The sequence below is a fragment of the Trachypithecus francoisi genome, unplaced genomic scaffold (genome assembly GCF_009764315.1).
Source record: "Trachypithecus francoisi isolate TF-2019V2 unplaced genomic scaffold, Tfra_2.0 Lachesis_group3, whole genome shotgun sequence".
NCBI lineage: Eukaryota > Metazoa > Chordata > Mammalia > Primates > Cercopithecidae > Trachypithecus > Trachypithecus francoisi.
The window spans coordinates 70,332,219-70,339,503 of record NW_022681468.1 but is presented as its reverse complement, the minus strand read 5'-3'; the positions used below and the strand labels follow the sequence as shown (position 1 = coordinate 70,339,503).

General features: G+C 49.4%; 1 pseudogene; it reads right to left on the bottom strand.

Moving 5' to 3' along the window:
- Positions 1-1,888: 1,888 nt before the first annotated feature.
- LOC117071324 lies at positions 1,889-2,926 on the bottom strand (annotated as a pseudogene).
- Positions 2,927-7,285: the final 4,359 nt, after the last annotated feature.

Below are 7,285 nucleotides of genomic sequence, written 5' to 3'. Positions count from 1 at the left end.
GTAGTATTAAGTTATAGTTTTATTTTTGTTTTTTAAAGAAGGTGGGGGGAGGGAAAGTGAGGAAAGGGGTAAAGGTTATATTTTTAAAGCGTAGTCCTTCTCTTTCAGGGATAAGTACTAAAATAGGGATGACCATATGATAGGACGACTGCTGCTTACTTTTGAAGCAGCTATGTTGTCTACGGTACATACTCTGGGGTTCTTTGTCTGGTGCCTGGAGAATTTAGGACACGGACACACACGAGGAGTTTAGGAATGGAGGTTTAATAAACAGAAGAGAAGAGAAAGAGAAACAGTTCTCTACGAGAGAGAGAGAGGTCTCCCAGAGGAAAAGACAAGCAGGCAGCAGATGTGCCACATTTTACAGGCAGGTTTGAGGAAACGGTGTCTGATTTACACAGGGCTCACAGATTCGTTCAATCAAGTATGACATTTACATAGCACGGGGAATGCTGGACACCCTGCCCTAATCTTATTATGTAAATGAACTCTCCTGTTGACCGCGCCGTTGTCTGCTCCTTACTGTCAACCTGGCTGATAAAGAGAAGGGAAGATGGAGCCGCCATCTTGAACATGACTGGCACAATTGCTGGCATCTATGTCCCTGCAGCTAGATTTTACAGGCTGCTCTTTGTTAGAAAGGAAAATAATTTGGCGCTGCTTTTCATTAAAAGAAATATTTTACCGAGGACTTCCCTACCCTCACTATCTGCCTAAGTAATTTCTTCTTTTTTTTTGAGACGGAGTCTCACTCTGTCGCCGGGGCTGGAGTGCAATGGCCGGATCTCAGCTCACTGCAAGCTCCGCCTCCCGGGTTTACGCCATTCTCCTGCCTCAGCCTCCCGAGTAGCTGGGACTACAGGCGACTGCCACCTCGCCCGGCTAGTTTTTTGTATTTTTTAGTAGAGATGGGGTTTCACCGTGTTAGCCAGGATGGTCTCGATCTCCTGACCTCGTGATCCGCCCGTCTCGGCCTCCCAAAGTGCTGGGATTACAGGCTTGAGCCACCGCGCCCGGCCAGTAATTTCTTCTTAACTCCTGTATCACTTTGAAATGGGGAGAGGGAGACGGATAAAAGTATAAATGAAATAAAATTGCTCTGAGGATACAGGAAAAAAACAAACCGAAGTGCTCTCCCTATTTTCTTACTAAACAACACAGATACTTCAGTGACCAGATGTGTGGGGGTATCTCCCCATACACCAAGCAAGTAGCAGAATTCAGCTCAATTCTGACACTGTCTACCTGGAAAACAGCCTCAGATCCCACTTGTTGGGGACTTAGTCCTATTAAGACTTCAGACGCCAATCGCAAGGCCCAGGTTGTTTTGCTTGTGCTTCTGACGGACAGCTGTAAATCTGGGTTCCCAATACCCTCTCCTTGAGTTCAATTAATTTGCTAGAGTGGCTCACAGAACTCAGATACTTATATTATTGGTTTATGATAAAGGATATTACAAAGGATACAGATAAAGAGATGTACAGGGCCAGGCATGGGGAAAGGGGCATGGAGTTTCCATGCCCTCCCCCGCACATCAACCTCCAGAAACCTCCATGTGTTCAGCTACTTGGAGGTTCCCTGAATCCCATCTTTTTGGTTTGTATGGAAGTGTCGTTATGTAGGCAATGCTTGATTAAACCATGGCTATTGTGACCTTTAGCCCCTCTCCCTTCCCTGGAGGTTAGGCAGGGGTGGGACTGAAAGTCCAACCCTCTCATCCTTCTTTGGTCTTTCCAGTGACTGGCAAGCTGCTAGGGGTGGCCAACCAGCAGTTAACTCATTAGTATACAGAAAACGGCATGTTACTTTAGAGATTCTAGGATTTTAGGAGTTGTATGCCAGGAAACCAGATGAAGACCAAAGATGTATATACATTTTTGTTCAAAAAAAAAAAAAAAGAAGTAAGCCTTTATTCCCTTGTTTCGCAAATAAAGCTGGCTGAGTTGGTTGCTTTTTGGTGGTCAAAGAGACCAAATCCCATATCCTCGTCCAACTCCTCCAACTCCTCGTCTTCAAACTTATTTGGGGCTGCCGCAGCAGCAGAAGCAGCCGTGGCGGTAGTGGCCACAGGGGCAGTAGCCACAAAGGCAGATGGATCAGCCAAGAAGGTCATGATCTTTTCAGCAGGTGGGAAGGTGTAATCAGTCTCCACAGACAGAGCCAGACCTCCTTTGTACCCACTGATGATAGAATGGGGTACTGATGTAACAGGTGAGTAGCCAGTGTGCTGACACACTGGCAACACTGCAGACACCCTCCAGGAAGCCAGAATACAGAGTTTCTTCTGTGATGTCAAGCACTTCAGGGTTGTAGATGCTACCATTGTTGAACACCTGCTGGATGACCAGCCCAAAGGAGAAGGAAGAGATGTTCAGCATGTTCAGCAGTGTGGCTTCGCTGGCTCCCACTCTGTCTCCAGTCTTGATCAGCTGCACATCACTCAGGATTTCAGTGGTGCCCCTGGAAATTTTAGTGGTAATGCCTAAAGCCTGGAAAAAGGAAATCTTCTCGGGCCCCAGACCAGTGTTCTGGGCCGGTACAGTGACTTCACATGGGCCAATGGCACCAGCACGGGCGGCAGCTGGCACCTTATTGGCCAGCAGCAGGTCCCTGATCTCAGTGAAGTCCTCTTTGGTGAACGCAAAGCCCACATTCCCCTGGAGAGGAGGCAACAGTTTCTCCAGAGCTGGGCTGTTTTCCAGGGGTCCTTGGGTGGCCTTGCCCATCATGGTGTTCCTGCCCGTCGGCACCACGGCCTTCCCTTGGAGGGAAGAGTGGATCTACTGTGTCTGCTTGGAGCCCACAGTGTCTGCTCCGAGCCCACAGTGTCTGCTCCCATGATGAAACATTTTGGATAATTATCCAAAAGCTGGATGATCTTAAGGAAGTAGTTGGACTTCCAGGTTGCCCTGTCTTCCCTGGGCATCACAGCAGTGGGTCAGGGATTGCTACGCAGGGTTTAAACATCATGTCACTTCCACAAGGACACCTGGTGAGAGAAGGCCCAAATATATATCTTCACAATATCACGATTGCCCGTGAGCTGATAACAAAGCTGGAGGTGGCATCTATTTTAATATTGTGTCTACATTTGTGTATATTTGAATTTCTAAATAATACTTTTTTAAAATGCCATAGAACACAACCACCCAGCAATAACCACTGTTGACATCTTGGGACATTTGTCACTCAAATTTGTCATCTGGACCCATTTCCTATGTTTAGGGGATGCACTGACTTGAAGCACAAATGCAAGGCACTCATTTTCCCAGCCTGCCTTGTGTGGCATCTGACGGAGGTTGCCCAGACCTCGAATCAGAGGCTAACAATGGGAAAACCTGTATGCATTCCAGGCACAGCATGAGGGGTTGCGGGAGGTCGGCTGTAGGAGTGAGCTCAGCGGATCTCTCTTGCTCTCCAGGTCACCTGGAGATTCTTAAGGCTCCCCGAGATCCTTTTCACAAATCTCTCTTTCTCTCTCTCTCTTTTTTTGTTGTTGTTGTTGTTGTTGTTGTTGAGATGGAGTCTCATGCACAATCTTGGCTCACTGCAACCTCCACCTCCTGGGTTCAAGTGATTCTCCTGCCTCAGCCTCCCTCCTGAGTAACTGGGGTTACAGGTGCCCGCCACCACACCAGATAGTTTTTTGTATTTTTAGTAGAGATGGGTTTTGCCATGTTGGCCAGGATGATCTTGAACTCCTGACCTTAAGTGATCCACCCACCTCGGTCCCCCAAAGTCCTGGGATTACAGGCATGAACCACCATGCTTGACCCACAAATCTCCTTTCTGTCCAAAGTGTCCAGCATTAGTTTCTTTGGCTTATAACCAAGAATCTTGGTGGGGAGAACACTTTGGCGTGGTTTTGTGTTTATTGGTAGGATTGCACTATTCTTTTATTTATTTATTTATTTATTGTTCTTTTGAAAAGGAGTCTCGCTCGGTCACCCAAGCTGCAGTGCAGTGGCACGATCTCAGCTCACTGTAATTTCTGCCTCCTGGGTTCAAACCATTCTCCTGCCTCAGCCTCCCAAGTAGCTGGACTACAGGCGTGCACCACCATGCCGGGCTAATGTTTGTATTTTTGGCAGAGACGGAGTTTCACTGTGTTGGCCAGGCTGGTCTCAAACTCCTGACCTCAGGTGATCCACCCGCCTTGGCCTCCCAAAGTGCTGGGATTACAGGGGTGAGCCACCAGGCCCAGCCAGGATTGCACCATTCTAACGGTGTCCAGCTTTCCCCTTCCGCTGAATAGCAAAGCACAAGGAGGGGCGTTTGGGGGGATGCAGCCTTCCTCCCTCCCTCTTTCTCTTCCAGCTAGTGCTGCCACTGGAGGAGGCTCTCTCCTTCCCCAACTTTCCCACCACTGGTAGAAGAAAAGGAAAGTGTTTATAATAAAAGCCCACTTTCTGCACTACAGAGGCAGGATGTGGAGGGCTGAGGACCCAAGGTTCTGCCTGATTTGTTGCCCCCCTCACAAAGGGCTCCAGGCAAGGCCCCAGGAGGGGGTGTTCATCTCTCTCTTTAACCAGGTCCGGCTTCCCTACTGAGTCGTATCCCCGTTACCGTCAGCAATCTGCCACCTGGCCCACTGCTGACCACAGGAGCAGAGGCTTCTCTCACCTTCCATGACTTGAGGAGACTCCCAGAGGTCCAGGGCCTTCCAGGCTTGCACCTGGGGTAGGCCCATGACAGCCCTCAGTTTCATGCCTCCGCCTGGTGGGTCATGCCCCTCAGTCTCAAGCAGCTCCTGTGGGTCAGGGCTGCACTGAGCAGGTATTGGAGGCTGGGAAGGGCCTGGTGAAGGGGGCTCCCCCGTGGCAAGGGACAAGTTTAGGGAGGGTCAAGAGGGAAGACTAGATGTTCCAGTTTATCCTTAGAGTATCTAGTTCCTCAGGTCCTGGCTACCCTATGAGTAGGGGAACAGGAAGTGCTGGCTTGCAGGGAACAACATGCCTACAGGGAGGGCTGTCAGAGCTCTTCACATTAGTGTAATTAATCATCCTAATCAAAGCTGTCACCTACTGAGTGCCTACTATGTATCAGGCACTTTGCCAGAGCTTTACAGACATCATGAGTGATAACTAAGCCTCACAGCCACTCTGCAAGGCAGTTGCGGTCACCCTGCTTTAAAGATGAGGAATTGAGTCTCAGAGAGGTTAAGCCACTAGTCCAGGGTTATATGGTATAGAGAGTAGGGCCTCCAGTGGGAGCCAGGTTGGTCTGAACCGCAAATGGAGAATGATTGATTGCTCTGAAAGCTGCCTGTCATGAGAGCCACCCGGGGTGTTCCTGGTTGTTGGCCTTCCCAGGTCCCAGGGCTTCCCAGGACCTGGCCTTCCCAGGTCAGACAGGCCTTGCAGGCGTCTTCATTCTATACCCATCTCCACCCCAGTGGGTCAGCTGGAAATGGGCTCAAAACTTAATCACACAATTACCTCAGCCATGGCTTCCCTACAGCCTCTGAGGAGGCAGAGTTTTTTTCTCCTTTGCTGGTGGGTTTCTGCTGTCAAAAACCATCCCAGGGCTGGGAGCAGTTGCTCATGCCTGTAATCCCAGCACATTGGGAGGCCAAAGCAGGAGGATCACTTGAGGTCAGGAGTTCGAGGCCAGCCTGGCTAACATGGTGAAACCCCACTTCTACTAAAAAACCAAAAATTAGCTACACATGTTGGTGCATGCCTGTAATCCCAGCTACTCAGGAGACTGAGGCAGGAGGATTGCTTGAACCTGGGAGGTGGAAGTTGCAGTGAGCCAAGATTGCGCCACTGCACTCCAGCCTGGGCAACAGAGTGAGACAGTTTCTCAAAAAAAAAAAAAAAAAAATTAGCTAGGCTTGGTGACATGCACCTAGAATCCCATGCATTTGGGAGGCTGAGGTGGGAGGATCATTTAAGCCCAGGAGACTGAGGCTGCAGTCAGCCATGATCATGCCACTGCACTCCAGCCTAGGTGACACAGTGAGACTTTGTCTCCAAAAAGAAAAAATACCCTCCTGGGATAGTATCCTGAGCTGGGACCAGAGCTGGCTGGAGCCTCTTTGCCAGCAGCAAGGAGGCCTTTCCTCTACTAAAGCCTAGTGTGCCAAGACTGCATCCAAGGCTACTGCAATGAACTGAATGTTAGCGTCCCTTCAAAATCCCTATGTTGAAATCTTAATCCCCAAGGTGATGGTGTCAGGTGGGGCCTTGGGAAGTGATTAAGTCATAAGGATGGAGCCCTCATGAATGGGATTAGTGCCCTTATGGAAGGAAGAAGCCCCAGCAAGCTAGCTGGCCCTTTCCACCACGTACAGACACACCAAGAAGGGATCATCTTCAAATACAAAGCTGGCCCTCTCCAGACAGAATCTGCTAGCATCTTGATCTTGGACTTCGCAACTTGTGACAAAATAAAAATTTTTTTTTTCACCCTGTCGCCCAGGCTGGAGTGCAATGGCATGATCTTGCTCACTTCAGCCTCCACCTCCCACGTTCAAGTGATTCTCCTGCTTCCGCCTCCTCAGCAGCTAGGATTGTAGGTGTGTGCCACCATGCCCGGCTAATTTTTTGTATCTTTAGTAGAGACGGGGTTTCACCATGTTGGCCAGGCTGGTCTTGAACCACCGACCTTGTGATCTGCCCGCCTCAGCCTCCCAAAGTGCTGGGATTACAAGTGCAAGCCACCACACCCAGCCAGACAAATAAATTTCTATTGTTCATAAGCAACCCAGTCTATGGAATTCGGCTGTAGCTGCCTGAAGAGTCTAACACAGCTATGCTCATGCTGTTTCCTATGGACTTACAGCATCTTTCACTTTTCACACACTCCTATAGTGTCCCAGAATTGGTAGGTTCTTGGTCTCACTGACTTTAAGAATGAAGCTGCGGACTCTCGCAGTGAGTGTTACAGTTCTTAAAGATAGTGTGTCCGGAGTTTGTTCCTTCAGACATTCAGATGTGTCTGGAGCTTCTTCCTTCCAGTGGGTTCGTGGTCTCGCTGTCAGGAGTGAACCTGCAGACCTTCGTGGTGACTATCACAGCTCTTAAAGGCAGCGCATCTGGAGTTATTCATTCTTCCTGGTGCATTCGTGGTCTCACTGGTTTCAGGAGTTGAGCTGCAGACCTTTGCCAGTGAGTGCTATAGCTCATAAAAGCAACGTGAACCCGCTGAGCAACAAGTTATTGCAAGGAGCAAAACAACCAAGCTCCTACAGTACACAAGAGGACCCAACCATGTTGCCCCTGGCTGGGGCTGGCAGCCTGCTTTTATTCCCTTATCTGGCCCCACCCATATCCGGCTGATT